This window comes from Ctenopharyngodon idella, chromosome 2 (assembly GCF_019924925.1).
Source record: "Ctenopharyngodon idella isolate HZGC_01 chromosome 2, HZGC01, whole genome shotgun sequence".
NCBI lineage: Eukaryota > Metazoa > Chordata > Actinopteri > Cypriniformes > Xenocyprididae > Ctenopharyngodon > Ctenopharyngodon idella.
The window spans coordinates 22,524,883-22,542,886 of NC_067221.1; the positions used below are offsets into that span (position 1 = coordinate 22,524,883).

Sequence of the window (18,004 nt, forward strand, 5' to 3'; positions counted from 1 at the left end):
TGTTAGCTTCACTTCCTGTCTCCTGAGATACCTTCATCTGATCGATTTTTGAGTTTTTCGATTTTTTGACCTTTGATATCCCACAATCCTATGCGTTCCATTGGGTGACAGTTGAGCTAGAAAAACAAAAATGGCATCTCAAAGTTGCGGTTTCTGGACAGTTTGTGTGTAAATGTACTTTTTTGACCAATGTTTCCCACTTCTGATGTCATTTCTAGCGAGAAATTACTACTGTAGTAATAAAACATTTGTTTAGTTCTCACCAAAGCTCACTCTATTTTGCTGTAGATCATAAACTGTTACGCTGCCTCAGAATTCTGTCCGAAATCAGTTTCGTGAGGTACCGTCATGTGCAAACGCTGCCTGCAGAGTCATTGCCTTTAAGGCAGTGAGGTAACAAATTTCTTTTTCATAATTTTTTACATTTTCATTTAAATTTATAGTTAAAATAAATTAAAAAAAAAAAAAAAAAAAAAAGTATTAAAAAAATAAATAAAAGTTTTGAATTAGACAGCCTTGTGTTATTGTGCAGGAAGTTGTCTCAGTCTATTTATTGTTTGTTTGTCTCAAGCATATATATGTCATAAGGCAGGAGTATAATAGCAAGAAAACTGCAGTTTGAATTGTGTGTTCCTCCCTGCCCTGGCAACATTGTGAGTGGGGATACAATCGATTTATGTGTTGTTTGTTTGGTAGCGGAGCATACACATTCAGCTCTCGAGGGGACTGACTGTGTTCATTCATAAAATGTCCCGACGTTGTAACGATGGTTTAATTGAAAATTAATTCCATAAAATAATCTTTGCTAATTCGGGCACTAGGCAGAACTTAATCCACCAAAATAATTTAAATTATCAGACTAACCCAGGATAACTCAACCCACCACTTACAAAAAATAGATATCAATGTAAAGTAACGGAATTCATTCACAACAACAACAACAACAAAAACATCCCACACAAAAGATTCAATGTCAAATTGCAATGTACGATATCAAAATAGGAGAAAACAATTTTCACACAAAGGATTAATGCAAATACATAAAAAATACACAAATCAAAGTCTTTTGATGTGGTGCATCGGGTACCTGGTGTAATTATTAGTTTGTAGAGTTAAGAGTTTGTTTCTCAACAAAAGATCAAAAGAAAGAAAGAAAAGAAATGTTGGCAAAACACTCGGTTTCAATAATCAAAACATTCAAAAATCAACAGTTAAAAATCATCAGACAGTTACCCCAAAAAGAAAACAAAACAAATAAGCAAAGCTTTTGAGGGAAAGAAGTGTGAATGTGTGTGTGGTATTGGGTGCGAATGATGGCTACCTGGGGAAGCTTTTGGAAGTTTGCAGAGAAGTGCTTTGTTGGTAGTGAGTACCTGAGGTGAGTTGACAGCTTTAAGAATCAGCACCTGCAATCGACATCGGAGAGGAAATCCGAAAGTGTGGTGAATAAGCCCTCTTTGTCCGATGAAACTGGAGTAAGCCGTGAGGTAGAATGCCAATGTGTGGATCCGGCATTGCTCTTCAGGCGGCTTTGGAAACACATGAACAGACACGCTCAGCAGACAATCTTGGAAGTGCTAGGGACCAGCAACTCTCCGTTGTCCGTGCTAGGCAACACTTCGTAGTCTGTGTCAGGAAGAAGCGCTCTGCAGTCTGTGCCAGAAGGATCCAAAAGTGTGGCAAGTAATCCCTCCTTTGGTGCTGTACTAGCAAAACCTGCGTGTATTTGATCCAAACTGCCTGCGACTCGACTCAGCAGCAGCCTCTACTGTTGTCGGCACTCACTCTCACTACAACTCAACACGTCACTGTTACCTCTTGCTGCTCTTTCCACTTATTTTTTTTATTCACTTATTGTCAGCTTTTTGTCTATCACCCAATTGGCTCTTGCATTTGTGATCATTAAAACCTGTGCAGTTCATTAAAACTGTCACAACGTGTAAAGAAAAGCATGCATTATCGGGATTTTTAGCTCCAATCCTGTTGGCTTTCTTCTCGAGGGAAGAAAGTCTTGTGCAATAAAATAATCTCTTGCGGTTGCTGGGGCATTGCGTAGATTAAGGGTACCCAATATATATTTATAATGCAAAGGGAACTGAGCAGATGGGAGATTCCTTTTCTCTCTTGTTCCTATGATAGCGTGCAAACTAATTACGTGTGTTTGCAAGCTATGATTTTATGATTCTTTTTGTACATTGCAAGGGTGGCTAACATCGGTCTTGGAGAGCCATAGTCCTGCAGAGTTCAGCTCTAACCTTAATCAAACACACCTGAACAAGCTAATCAAGGTCTGAAGGGTTGCTAGAAAGCTATAAGCAGGTGAGTTTTTATCAGGGTTGGAGCAAAACTCTGCAGGACTGAGGCTCTCCAGGACCGACGTTTGCCACCCCTGGTATATTGAAACTGTTCTAATATGATTATTCAGCCTGTCATTCAAACCATGTATACTTATTTTGAGAAATTAAATGAAATATTTGTCTGGCTTTAAGAAGTTAGATGCCTGTAATAATATACTATATTCAGCCTTTTATCCAGACCGTGTTTACTTGTCTGGTTGACCTTTGGTTGCATTTAATTTTAAAGAATTAAATGGTGAAAAAATAGGCATCTGGCATTGAAAAGTCTGGATGTCTATTTAAGAGCTGAATGTTGCTACTCGAGCCCCCCTTATAGAGACTTGGAGTCGAGGCGGCACTTGCAGCTGGAAGCCCTCCCAGGGCTGACGGATCTGAGGACCACCATCCTCTCAAGACACCAAATGGGCCAGGCCTTTGAGGGTAAACCCCTGTGGGGGGAAATGGATAACACCTCATCATACATCTCCCTTCGGTTCTCACAGGGGGCTGTTCTGCCAACCCGCCACCTCTTGTGCTTTGAGGCACAGCGGTCTCCAGCGAGCTCTAGTCTCAGTGTCCGCTCGGAAACGTTGCTGCACTGGGCGACTTCAGAGTCAGAGTCAGTTTGGTTGTTCTCTACCGGTCTTCCACTTCAGGGCACCGGATTGGCTACTCGAGATGTCAGAGACCAGTCTCGAGAGGTTGGTTCCCTTAGTAGATTTTTTGGCAGCATCACCACCCACAAAAAGACTGGGCATCGGGGCAGCGCTCTCAGCCGAAGTCTTCTTGGGGTAAGACGGATCTGAGGACCATCGTTATCTCGAAGAAGACTTCGGCAAAGATGTCCTGAAGCCAGTGGTGTCCCCTCCGGAGCTTGGGAACTTCTGCCAAACGTGTCTCAGTGGGTCCTGCAGGCTCTGGTAATGGAATGATAAGTCAAAGCTCTTTTGGGGAAGGAAGCCAAAGAGTGTGAGAGATCTAGCCACATTAGATCTAGCCACATTAGCGGGGACCTTAGGAACGTATCCTGGCCCTGTGTAAAGGAATGCCTTTACCATGCCGGGTGCAAATTCCAAGATCTCTTGGAGATCTTCCAGGAGATCTGCATGTATTCGTATAAACGTTCACACAGCATCAATTCTCGAACCAACATGAGTTCCCTTGAAAGGGAACGTCTCGGTTATGACTGTAACCTTGGTTCCCTAAAAAGGGAACAAGATGCTGCATTGCCCTGCCATACTTCAGGCGTGCCTGTGATCGACTTGCTTCGGCCTATCAGAAGCTGACATTGTTCTGGGTGCACTTTATAGCTTCCTGGACATGACGTCACCTGCCTATGATGTTCCGTCATGCCATTGGACCATCAAGACTCAATCACCAAGAGGCTTTCTCACAACATCAATTCTCAATGCAGCATCTCATTTCTTTTTCAGAGAACCAAGGTTACAGTCATAACTGCGACATTTTGTGTTACCAGGTAATTTGTGTTACCAGGTAGTTTTGGGTTACCTGGTAGTTGCATCCACATAGGGCACAGAGCACTGATACAAACTTCTACAAGGATGTAGCCTTGTCGCAGGGCCTCCTCCGTGTACTCCTCCTTGGCCTTCTGTTCAGGTATTGAGAGTGGGTAGATCTTTCTGTGGGGCACTGGCTCACCTGGAATAAGGTCTATGGGACAGTTCCATGGCCATTGTGGGGGTAATTGTGAGGCTCTTTTGGGACAGATAGCAGGGGTAGCAGGATGGCATATCACTGACTGTTGCTCTACGGGACTCTCAATGAATGTGGAGTTGATGGAGATGGTATGACAACTAGTAGGCAGTGGGCAGTCTGGAACCCCACTTCAAGATGTCTCCATTATACCCAGACAGAACAGGATTGTGTTTCATGAGCCAGGGGCACCCTAGTATCACACTGGCAGTTGACTTCTCCAGAACCAGGAGGATGATGTCATCATACACTGAGAGATGCAGCCACAATGTGGGTTTCAGTCCCTGATAGTAAGTAGTGAGGATCGATCATTCATTCCATCTACTGGAAGCTGCTAGAGTGTGAAACTTAAAGGGATAGTTCAAACAAAAATTACAATTTTGTCATCATTTACTCACCTCATGTTGGATGAGCATGGCAAGTATCAGGTGAGTGAGTTTTACAGGGAATATTGCTGAAGGAAACTCAGATCATTGGAGTTTAAAGATACTGGTCTGAGTGCAGTGCTGATGAGGAACATGTGCAGGTGATTAGTAATTGGGTGTGAGGGATTTAATTTAAACTATACAGTTTAATTTAATTGTAAATAACATGCAATTAAGTGTCTGAAAACACAACATTCACTGAAGTATATTATTTTATATTATTTCAGTTATAAGAGCTCTTTTTAAAAGGATGCTTTGTAAAAGTGTACTTTTTCTTCATAAGGGTGTAGCAACGAGTAAATATTAATAATTAATCATAACTTGGTATGATTAATTATGAATACTTGGATCAGTTAATATGATTAACTTGATGTAGCTAAATTAATATTACAATCAATGACTCAGTTTGTCCAGGGAACACTTTTGATTATTCATTAATTTTAAGAAAAGGGTATTTTTCATGGCCACAGAAGAATATTTTTTTCTGAGCATGTACAGCGCTTAGACCGTGTAAAAAGACCAGGAATCGTTAAATTGACTTTGCAAGCAGAGAATCAGAAACAAATATGTATTGTGCACAAGTTTAACTAAATCACAAACACAACTAATCTAAACAAACACATACATGGGTTAAATGGAAAGTGACACAATGAAACCGGAAATTGAAACAGGGAATGAAGCTATGGAAAAGAGTCATTTAACCATGAAAAGCAACCATCAGCTTATCATTTTCAAAGCACCTTGTTAAGAGGATTTTACTGCTTATCCTGAGCCTCTGTTTAGTTAAAATATGCAATACTTGCATTCCCTTGTCAGCTGAAGCAGTCTGTGAAGTTTCTGAATAAGTTTTTGATGGTTCCTTGAGTTGATGGCACTGAAGTTGCAATCGATTTCTTCTGTGTTGAATGAAGAAATTATGACAAACTTGCATGGTTAGTTTGACTCTGCTATGGCTGAGAAAGAGAGAGTTCTCTTTCTCTCGAGTAAGCACATGGCTGGTTGTAGATTGAGGCCTGCCAATGCGGCTGTACCGGCTGGAGAGGCTACCCAGAATGGAAAGCAGAGGATGCAGGGAAGAGCTGATGGTTGTTAGTTCAGTGATGGTTGCAGGTTGGTTGGATGGTTGAAAGTTGCAATTTCCTTCCAAGTTGGAGTAAAGAAATTACAGTCTGAGACTGTAGTTGGGAGAGTTCTTTCTCCTGAGTGGAGAGTGAAGACATAGCAGGCTGTGGTCAAGGCCTGCCGACGCCCATGGGCTGCAGTCGGGTCCCACACGCACATCAAACAGAAGAAGGACCAGTAGAAGCAGGAAGAGAGAGGGCGGAACTTGCACCACATGACAAAAACGTACACTTTTTCCATTACCCTACATGCTTACGTCACAATCAGATGTTGAACAGAAAACATGGAACAGGAGTTATAGGCAAACACTACAGAGTTGTTAAATGAGCATTCATTTGATAGAAGACACGATAAAAGTGGGGTTACATTAACTGTTAGTTCACTCATAAAGCATGCATAAAACAAAATACAATTCAAGAGACACTGTTCTTTTAAGTCATAAACCACTGTTGTAGTTTCAGGGGATGGTCTATCACATAGAACTCTGTTTGAACACATAGTTTGTTGGGTGTGAGTTTGCCAGATTGTTCATTAAATATAATGAATAATTTGTGTGTTTGATTGGTTCAGCCGTTACAAGGGTAACCCCACTAAATTTAGTTTTGACTATGAAGAGTTGGTAATTTTACAAGATTGTCAAATGCAAGTGCAGATTGTCTTGATTTCTCATGAACATTTTTATATAGCTGCTGTATAGAAAAGGTACATGAATTCTCACCAGGTGCCACAGGAACATTGGCTGCAGGTACATTTTCTCCTCCTGTCTGACCTACATTTAAGAAGAATGCATTTAAAAAATAGATAAGATCATTAAGTTATCAAACCAGAAATGGATCATGTCATCACAGTAACAATCCATTTCATAGGGCACATTTTCACTGGACTGAAACTGTTTCCTGGTAATCTCCAAGATCATTAACCAAAGGTCATCAAAAGTGTAAAAGAACAGCTTAATGTAACACACTAAAACATCTTGAATAAATATGATATTTTAATTGCTCACTAGTCTGTAATGGAGTAATACAAACAGGCACATTATCATAGAATAATATGGTTTATGACAGCAGAAGCAGTCATACACCATATTGCAGCTACATCTTGACCTGAACAAGTTTTAGCCATAAAATAATGTCATCACATAACATTATGAACACTTGTACATAGCTAACAATGAGGTTGATGAGGACACTAAGTTAGTACAATAGTCTCTGTAAATAGTTTTTGCTGACACTAGTTTTATTATCAACAACCTATATAGTGTATTATTATTCCAATTGAATTTATTAAATTTAAGAAAAATATTGTTGAAAAATATTCTTATATTAAAATATATAATATTGTTCAAATTGTTATTTCAGAGTTTTTATATCTTTTTTTGTACATGAGCACTTACTATATTATATTTTATTATAATGGATATTTAATATTATCTCTAATCTTTGATTGGCAGTAACTGGTAACATTGTGTCTAAAAAAGTAAGTTACTTAATTTTAACTTTATGCTTATTGAATCATTTTAAGCAATAAAACATCTCGGTTATGACTGTAACCTTGGTTCCCTGAAGAGCGAACGAGACACTGCATTGATTGATGTGAAATGTGACACATGTGAAATCAGTCTAATAGTGTAACAAGATGTCAGAGGCAGGTGATGTCACGACCAGGAAACTATAAAGCATGCCCGAACAGTGCAGTGCTAGCTTCTAGAAGTCAGAAGTAAGTCACTGACAAGCATCTCATTTCCTTTTCAGTGAACCAAGATTACAGTCTTTCAAGGGAACTTGCGCTGCGTAGATTGACACTGTGGGAAAGTTTATACCCATGCCGGCATAATGACAAGTGCCTGCCCAGTGTGAAATCATGAAACGCACTAGGACAAGAGCACCTGAGCCCCTGGTGTAGAGCTCAAGTCCAGTTCATAAAACCTCACAAATGTGTGCGGTGAGGACCAGCCTGCCGCATAACAAACATCTTGAAGTGAAACTCCTGACAAGAGAGCCTTAGAGGCTCCTAGTAGAGTGGGCTCGAACTGACATAGGGGAAGGTTTCCAGCTGACTCATAAGCAAGAGAGATAGCCTCAACTATCCACTTGCTCATTCTCTGCTTTGACGCTGGGGACTCTTTTCTAGGACAACCCAAAATACATATGAACAGTTGTTCAGATTTATGGCAAAGGGCAGCTCTGTGGACATAAGCATCTAATGCCCGAACTGGGCACAGCTGATTTTTTTCTTTCCTGGTCTGGATCCCTGAAGGGAGGAGGATAGAAAGCTTGCAGTACAATAGATCTAGCCACATTAGTGGGGACCTTAGGAACGTATCCTGGCCTCGGGTAAAGGAACGCCTTTACCATGCCGGGTGCAAATTCCAAGCACGAAGGGGCAACTGACAGAGCTTGCAGATCTCCTATCCTTTTCAGAGACGTGATAGCTAAGAGGAGCAATGTCTTGAGAGTCAAAAACTTGACTGGAACCTCTTCAATAGGCTCAAAGGGAGCCAGGGACAGGCCTTGGAGCACCAAAGCCAAGTCCCAAGCTGGCACCTTAGTGCATACTGCAGGCCTCAGCCTCAAAGTGCCACGGAGGAAATGTGTAACCAATGGGTCTCTCCCTAAAGACATTCCACCCAAAGGAATGTGGAAAGCAGCTATGGCCACCACATAAACCTTTAAAGTGGACAGGGATAACCCTGCAGTGAACCGCTCTTGCAGGAATTCCAGCACTGTACCAACAGGGCAGTTAACTGGGTCCAGCTGACGACCACTGCATGTCAAAACTCTCCACTCCAGGGCATACAATTTCCTTGTGGAGGGAGCTCTGGAGCTGGGCCCCCTCAGAGGCCATGCCCACAGTTTCCACAGTTCTGGGTGGGGGTTAAGTATTTAGCCCCTTGCCTGAGACAGTAGGTCCCTCCTGACCGGAATCTCCCAAGGAGACCCATTGGGGAAAATGCGTATAGACGTAGCCTCGGCCACGTCTGAACCATAGCATCCAGTCCGAGAGGAGCTGGATGTGTGAGGGAGAACCAGAGTGGACAGTGAGATCTCTCTTGAGATGCAAAAAGATCCACCTGAGCCTGGCTGAAAACCATCCATATCTCCTACACCACCTCGGGGTGAAGCCTCCATTCCCTTGAACTCAGCCCCTGCCTCATCTGCTCCCTGATTTTGGCACCCAGGGATGTAAGTTGGCCTGAGTGAAAGCAGTTTTCCCTGGGACCACAGAAGGATTTGTTGTGCCAGTTTGCAGAGCGGACGTGAGCGCAAACCCCCCTGGTGATTTATGTAAGAGACCACAGATGTGTTGTCTGAGTGGATGAGCAAATCTTTGCCCCTGAGGTCTGGGAGGAAATTTTTGAGAGCAGGAAAGACAGCCAACATTTCCAGGTGATTGATGTGCCAGGAGATTAGACAGTTGAGTTGAGCGACCATCTAGAATCGCTCCCCAATCAGTGAGGGAAGCATCTGTCGTTAGCATCTTGCGACGACAAGGAGCTCCCAACACAGAACCTTAGGATAGGAACCTGGGTTTCTTCTACATAACCAAGGGACGTAAGCATCGGCATGTGACCTTGATCATGTGAAAAGGATTTCCCCTCGGGGAAAACCCCCAGGTCTTGAGCCACCACTGCAGGGGTCTCATGTACAACAGGCCAAAGGGTATCATGTTAGACAGTGCTGCCATCAAACCCAACAGTCTCTGAAACTGTTTCACAGTGAGCGTGCGAGTGGGTGGGCGAGACCTGAACTGAATATCGTTACCCTTTTCGACTGTGTGCAGGACCAAACGAGATATATTTGGCAGTAGCTTCCACGCTGTCAGATAATCTACTAAGGCCTCTGGTGTTTTTCGAACAACCACTCCAATGCCCTGAAGAGGCGAACTGGCAGGGAACAGATGAACTGGTCGTCCTGGGACCCTTCTCAGAGGGTGCGAGCATCCCAGCGCCGCTAAGTTTCCAGGCGGATGCTAAGATAAGAACTTGCCAGAGACCACTGCACCCTGAAGCACATTGATTAGTTGGGGACACTTGACATTTGACATTTGATATTCAACAGTGCTTCGATCTGCCTGCATTGACACTATTCTTTTAAGAGCTGCTGTGCAGCCAAATAATGTACCAGTTATCAATGTAAAGCTGCTTTGACACAATCTACATTGTAAAAAGCGCTATATAAATAAAGGTGACTTGACTTGACTTGACATGAGGTGGCAGGGTTGGCAGAACAATGCCCTGAGGGCACCAAGGGGTAATGGGCACCGTATAATGAAGTGTTGGCTACTTCACCTTGGAGAGGACTAGCCTACCACTGGCATCTGGACCTCTTTCCCGTAGCCTTCTTGGCGATAATGACGGTCCTCTGATCCATCTTACCCCTCAAAGACTGGGGTTGAGAGCACATCCCCGGTCCCCATGCTTTCTGTGGGGTAGCTACGCTCTGCTTTTGGTTGGCACAGTGTGAGGAGCTGGTTTTCGAAGTTTGGGGCTGCTCAGCAGCCCCTGAGATCTGAGAGCAGCGGGGTAGGAGTTTTTGGAACGCCACTGCCTGTTTGCTAGCCTGCTGAAACCTATCGACAACTGTATTTACAGCGTTGCCATATAGGCCAGAAAGAGACAGCGGTGCGTCCATCAAAAAACTCTTATCTTTTTTTTTTATAGCACTGAGATTACGCCAAATGATGTTCAGTGGTCACCAAGGCTGCCATAGAGCGACTTATGGATTTGGCCATCTCCTTGGTGGCCCAGAGAGAAAGATCAGTGGCCCAACATAACTCAGTGACTGCATCTACACCAATATCCCCACCCTTATCCAGGTCTCCTAGCAGATCAGCCTGGTAGGCTTGCAGCAGAGACATTGTATGCAAACATGCTGCAGCCTGACCAGCTGCTGTATAAGCTTTACCCACCAAAGCCGAAATTGTTCTTACCAGTTTGGCGGGTAATATCAGGGCTTTTAGGAACAATGTAGACTGAGGAGAGAGATAAATAGCTAATACCGATGAATAGTTGGATATTTGTGCACTATACACTCGATAAGAGACTGGTTTTCTCCAAAAAAACGGCAAGCCCTGACAAGAAGGTTGTAACCGCAAGGACAAGAAGCATTCGTCTAGCTTGCTTTTAGGACAAACGTCCTGCTTCTCAGGTGGCCAGTCAATATTTAATCTGGCAACAGCGCGAGTCACAACCTCCACCAGCTCCTTGCATGCTGGAGAGTGAGGTGGTGAATCCTCAACATCTCCAGCATCAATGCTTACAATATCCACCTCCTCAGAGCTAAATAATTGCAGCATTAGTTCCTTACTCCGGGCGTTACAGGGAGGAACACACAATCTGAAATGCTGCTTATTCGCCATAATAATGCTTGTACTGAGACACCAAATAAGACACAATTTCACACATAGCACTTACTGAAGACAGAAGCCAGCGCTGCACTGTTTGGGCATACTTTATAGTTTCCTGGTCATGACGTCACCCGCCTCTGACGTCTCGTCACACCATTGGACTGATTTCACATGTGCTTCACTACGCAATCACACAGAGCTCGATTGACGCAGCGTCTCGTTCCCTCTTCACGGAACCATGGTTACAGTCATAACCGAGACGTTTTATTGCTTACAATGGTTTGATAAGCATAAAGTTAAAATTGAGTAACTTACATTTTTTTTAGACACAATGTTACCAGTTATCAAAGTTTTAGGTAATATTAAATATCCATTATAATAAAATTTAATACAAAAAGTGTTCTTTTACAGGAAGATATCAAAACTGTGAAATAACAATTTAAACAATAAATACAAAAATTAAGAGTATTTTTCACATTTATAGTCATATCTGTGTAATTTCAGATTCTTGAAAGGGAACACAGTCCTGGCAACATACAACATCTTTATTAGTGAGTCACTGAATTGTCCACTCAACTGATTTGTTTAAATGCACTGATGGCACTAATAGGTATATTACCAGACTTAATCTGTTTTCCGTTTGAATTGGATTAATTTAGAACTGTTTCCACAGAGCAAAAACACAAAAGTAACTGGCAATAAAATGTATTTTATTAAATATTAACCTCTTGTTTTATTGAACTGTTGTATAAAAGCAGTTTATTGAAGCAGTTTATTGAACTGTTTGTATAAAAGCAACTGTGCTGTTGGTCTGGATCAGCATGCTCTCACTTGTTTGATATTACTAAAATATGACCGCTAAACTGTACAATTGACCAATGGACCCCGGATGACTATCCCTTATGTTTGTTTTGCAATGCCATGCACTTTTCATGAATTCAGATGGTTTTGAAATTAAGGGTAATCACTTACCTTGCAAAAACATGATGAGAAATTAATGTTTCTCTGTAATGAAACACAATAGCGAGAAAAAAAACAGGTTTTCATTGTGAGTTCCCTTCAGTAACTCTATGTGTTTGAGCCACCACTATAGCAAAGAAATGCAGTCCATTCACATTTAATAATGCACTAAATGTCAAAAAGTACTAAGTTGACTGTTAGGCCTATAATTATTTAAACTATTTGCTGAGGGTTTACACAACAATTAAAGTAACAAATTATTCATGTCTTCTTTTACTAAAGTTCCTGAGGGTGTCAGTTGGCTGAAGGATGTAAACGTATTCTGTTTCACAAAGAGCAATAACCATCTCTACCTTTTTTCAAAGAGAAAAAGAGAGAGAGATCACGCAGTTATGTATTTGGCTATACAGAGGCTATGCACACACTGACCAAAGTCAAGCTGACTCCCTGTGTGTGTGTGTGTGTGTGTGTGTTTTGTTTTGTTTTTGTTTGTTTATTACGTGTTTTAAATGATCAAGAGCACGGGACATGTTTGTAAGGCACTCGGCTCAGCTCATAATTCATCTCACTCTATAGAGTTCTGCAGGGATGACGTATTTTTTGTAGGCCAAATGCCAGAAACGAGTTAGCATTATAACACTTCTGGTTCCATCATCTTGAAGTCAAAGGGTTTTTTAATGGCTCAAGATATTTTCATGATTTATTCTATGACATAAAATATATCAGTAATATATCGTGATTTTTAAAAATATTTTACTTGTCTTGAAAAAGGCGGTCACTAACAAGTGGCTAAATAGGACTACAGAGGTTGTCGGGGACATTAAACGTTACACCAAACAGGTAAACTCATCTACTCACTAGTCCACTTTCACAGCCTTGTTGTGTTTAATCACGATCTTGCAAAATGTTATAACACAAACTTTCAGGAAAAAATGTTTTTAAAGAAAGACTGAAAATGATGGTGATGTTGAAGTCGTATGACAGTGGTGTAGTTTGTTTATTGCCTGTGTTTAGTTTTTTACTTCTGCCAATTGTATTTAGGTTTCAAAATTCATAAAACTTGTGTGCAATTGTGAAAATTATCATGATAAACAAAACATAAGAAATAAACTTTTATTAGAAGCAGAGCTTATTTTCTGCAATAATCCAAAAGCCAAAGGCAAAAATCCTATTGGGTTTTTGTCTAGAGAACCAGGGTGATATTAACTTCTGGGCTGGCCTATAAAAATATGTCATCAGTCTATTCAGGGAACGACCATACGTGCATTCAGGGCTGCGTGCAGGATTCAAAGGTCTCTGGGTCACAGCAGTTATTTGTTTACATTTAGCCATCATAATTAAAATTCTGTCACATAAACTGAGCACAGTTATTAAGTATAGAAGCATGAATGCCTGTGGAATTTCATCTGACAGTATGCACAAAAGAGATTAACACTAAAAAGTAGGGGGAAAAGTCAATATATACTCATGTTAAAAACTCAAAGTTTTAAATTTCTTGAGTATGTCATAACCTAACTATTACACACTTTTATAACTTGAGACTCTTTGGACCAACTGATCATGTGAGAGCAATGGTACACTATAACAGAACAAAGGTGTCTCACATTTTAAATCCAAAAAGGGAAAAAAGCAACAAAATGGTCAAATACATTCATCTAGCACATGTTCACATATAGGAAAACAACTGCCTTTGTAAAAATGCCAAAGGTACCGCTGTCTGTATGTTTACTTACCAGATTAGATGATGATGGCACTCAAGTACATTGAACCGTCCAACATTTCATTTATCTGGCATGGAAATTTATTATTCCCTGACAGACAACAATTTGAGTGTATGTTTTCCTTGTTGCGTTAATAGGAATTGCACCTCTGGACATAAAAAGGCAATGACTTTGCAAACTCCTTTGCCTGAAGTATCAAGACACCGGTGATACTCTATACCCCTGGGGAACACCGTACTTCACAGTTTAGCAAGGAGGTTGCCAGGATACTGACTGACAACAATATACCCCTCTATGCAAAAGCATGGCTTTTTGTTGGTTAAACATTTATGATTGTTACTGGATTACTTTGGCTAAGATTGGATGAGCAAAATGCATCATGTACATTGCAGTACATTAATATAGATAATTGTCTTTATAATGTTTTTTTGTTTTTGTTTTTTTTTCCTCACTTTAGGTAAAACAGGTTTATTACCATGTCTGTTGGTTTATGGGTGTAACTCTTATTTCCCAAGGAAGATGAAGAAGATGATAATATTACACACAGGGTTTATTAGAATAATCCAAATTGAAAGCCAACGTGCAAAACAGCATGCTAACATGAGACAGTACAAGACAAAGAACAGAACACATGCAGGAACTTAAATACACAGAGATGATTAACTAAAAAGACAAACAGTTGTCATGATGAGTGTTAATGTCCATGGTAACTGATGAGTGGCGGGAAACTTAAAATAAGGAACGCATTTGATGAATAAAAAACAAACAGAAAGTCCATGAAAACTAAAACAAACTGAACATGACTGTGACATGACAGGGACAAGCTGAACATGACAGGGAAGGAGGAACCCGCTGCAGCCGTAGTAGTGGAAGGACGGAGTGCAGCGGATGGCCTGTATGTCCGTGGCGGAAGTGGTGTGACAACTGACCAAGGGGAAGCCGGAGAGACGAGGGAACCTGGAGGAGCCAATAGGCCGAGTGTCTCCGGTGGAGCCAGGGCTTTCCCGGAGATGGTGTAGGGCTGCAAACATAAGGCAGCAGCGGGCTGGAGGACTGGTTGAACTTTGTGGTGGTGGTGATGAAATGAAACTTGACAGGATGACAGTAATCATGATAAGGGCCACACAGGTTAAAGCAAAGAATAGATCTCAGGTCATAATGTTGACAATACTGTCCATACACAATGATAATTCCAAACAGACTGACGAATCACAGTTATTAAAGTTCTCTTTGGACAATACTGATAATTCAGATACCAGGTGGGATAGGGTGGGAGTCAACACATCCCTATAGAAGTCCATCAGCCAGTCCTCCATCTTCATTCCCTCAGCTGTTGGTGTCTCGGGCTCACTCACCTGGTCAGATTCACTATGGGGTTCCACTTCCTGAGCGATGGTGACTCCTGTCCTGTCCTCTCTTCCTCAGGCTCTGGCTCACTCAACATTTGCGGGGGGCACACGCAATTCCTCCATGGTTGATGGTGTTGAAGTTTGATCTAGGACTGGCTGTTCTCTGGATCTGGGTTCGACGCTCTCCAAACACCTAATGACGGCTTCCTTCCAGTCAAGTCCTTTGGTGTCTATGAGGTCAACGGGATGATAGTAGTTTGCCCCGATCCAGAAAAGTGACTGCAGGGTCTCATCATCATAGAGGCAGGTGAGTGCAAGACAGCAAAATCCCTCAATGAAAATGAAATAGTTCTGGCTCTCATGAGCCAGAGCAGCAAACTGAGTTGCATAATCCATTTTGGTCCAGTATTCTGTAACTCTTAGATCCCAAGGAAGACAAAGAAGATGGTAATATTACACACAGGGTTTATTAGAATAATCCAAACTGAACGCTGACAGCATGCTAAGACAAGACCAGACAAAGAACAGAACACATGCAGGAACTTAAATACACAGAGATGATTAACTAAAAGATGAACAGCCGTGATGATGAGTGTTAGTGTCCATGGTAACTGATGAGTGGCGGGAAACTAGAACATAGGAACACGTGATGAAGAAAAACAAGCAGAACGTCCATGAAAACTAAAACAAACTGACTGTGACAATGGGACACTGCAAGTGTCATGCAAAAAATGTCTGATATGTAATGCATAATTCCCAGATGTTTGTTGCATAATGAAACTGACAAAATAAAATCATCTATTTTAGTGAATGGTCTGAAAAAACTGACAGCTCATTAAAAAAAGGAGAAAATATGCATGTCTGTGCAATTAATTTTACCCACCAAGAGAACAATTTAAAAAATTTAAATAGGAGCATTCTGTATGGATTTTCCATGATGAGCAATCCAAAGTGCCAGTTGCGGTGTTTGTCCTGGCTGGAGGAACCATTCGTTGAGTTTGCTGCGGGCAGGCTCTTCTGGGGTCGTCCAGTCCAAACCGAGCTCTTGAACAGCATTAGTGAGGATGAGCTCTGAGTCCACCACCCGCACATTATCTGTCTCTTTTAGCAGTGGAGGGGCGGAGTCATCTCCGAACTTTGCCCACTCCCCACACTCAGAGGAGGCCAGAGACATCGCCTGTGTCCGAAAACTGGAAAATGCTGCCTTCGAAGGACACATTTCAAGATAGGAAGGCATCAAGACACGTCCGAATCCAATGTTACCTTCACTTCCTGTTTCCTGATGTGGCATTACAGGTAAGATGGGCATGATTTCCCGAATTTAATTGCTAGGGCGGGCATTTTTGCATCATTGATTGGTATGGTCTATAAAAGCCATTGGCTTATGTACCTGGGCAGGTGTCATTTCCCGGATGTGGTTTGGCTTTTGTTGTTCTGCTGAACGTGACTGTGGGTCGGTAAAGGTGGGTTAATGCAGCTTTTGATATATTGCATTTGCTTGCTTTATTCTGGCTTTGGTGTGTTTTAGTTTATTTACGTTTGCATGTGGTCTGTGCTCTTGTTAGGAGAGCGGCTGTGTGTACAGTCGATTTCATGTTTGGCGTTTTGCCGCGGCTGCCCTGTTCGGCTGATGAATGTGACTGCATATGTCCTTCTCCAGGTATGCGGTTGATTTTTATTATACACTTATCAGCCGTGGAAGCGCTGCGAATCGCAATTTGTGTTTTATTTCAGTTAATGTTTTGCGTATGGGCGTCGGCTGTTGCATATAGGCTGTGTATTTAATCATCTGGCCTCATCCCGTTCCTGCAGTGATCGTTTGGTAAGTGGCAGTTTTATTTTTTTCTCTTTCGTAGATTATTGTAAGTAATTGTATCTTTTGTTGTTGTTGTTGTTGTTGTTGTTGCGCATATTGCAGGGTGGATAATATCCTCGCAGTGGCGTCACCGCTGTCTCGTTCTAGTCGAACTTCATTGAGTCTGTGTGCGTTGGGTCAAGGTCGTGTTGTTGAACCCATGTCAACGGATTTTGTTTTGTTTGTTTTGTTTCTGAAGATTGAGTCTTTATTTTGTTTTTTTGCTTTTTTGTTTTTGTGAATTTTCTATTCATCTTTTTGAATCAGTTTGATTTATTTTTTTTGTGTATAAGCTATTTTGCTTCTCTTTTTTTGTAGTTTTGTCAACCTTTGGTATTGATTCAGTTTGTTCTTTTTGTATTGTGAGTTTTTGTATTTGAGTTTGGGTTATTTTCATTTTTTTGAATTGGTTGGATTTACTTTTGTTGTTAATCTGCCTGATATAGTTTGTTTCCTTTGTGTCCAAATTTGAGTTGTTTTCTTTTGAATTGGGTTATCTAATTTTCTTTGATTGTTGATATTGTGAAATTTTGTCGTCTTCATTGAGTCATTTTTAATTTCTTTGTGTTATTTGATATTTTGAGTTAAAGCGAATTGTTTAAGATTTATGTAGGTGATCTAGAACGATTTGTATTAATCTCTCTCTGTGTGTGTGTGTGTGTGAGTGAGTGAGTGAGTGAGTGAGTGAGTGTTGTTGTTGTTGTTGTTGTTGTTTGTTAGTGTTTCTCTAGGAGCTGCTGGCCTTTATTGACCAGGGTCGACGATTTCCTCTTTAGATGGTGGTGGTGTTTCTTCATTGTGTGCTGTGGTCTTTGGTGTGCACTGGGGTTTTTATTTTGGTATGTGAGTGTGACATGTATATTAAGAGCCATTTATTAATGGAGAGTGGCAAAATGAAGCAAAATGAAGAATGGCATCCGAAAGTTGTGTTTGCTGGTACGTTTTTGTGTAAATGTACATTTCTGACCAACATTTTCCACTTTAGATGTCATTTCCAGCAAGAAATTACTCCTGTAGTAATTAAATATTTGTTTAGTTCTCACCAAAGCTCGCGCTATTTTGCCATCATTAAACTGTTACTTTGCTTCAGTAGTCTGTCTAAAAACAGTTTCGTGAGGTACCTTCATGCACAATGCTGCCTTACAAGTCATTGCCTGATAGGGCATCGAGGCAACAA

General features: G+C 41.3%; 1 long non-coding RNA gene across 1 annotated transcript; it reads left to right on the top strand.

The window, feature by feature from the left end:
* The first annotated feature begins 13,831 nt into the window (after positions 1-13,831).
* On the top strand, positions 13,832-17,491 carry LOC127500523 (uncharacterized). Its single transcript, XR_007926352.1, has 4 exons — positions 13,832-16,435; positions 16,538-16,632; positions 16,707-16,794; positions 16,891-17,491. It is a non-coding gene; the product is annotated as an uncharacterized LOC127500523 (long non-coding RNA).
* Positions 17,492-18,004: the final 513 nt, after the last annotated feature.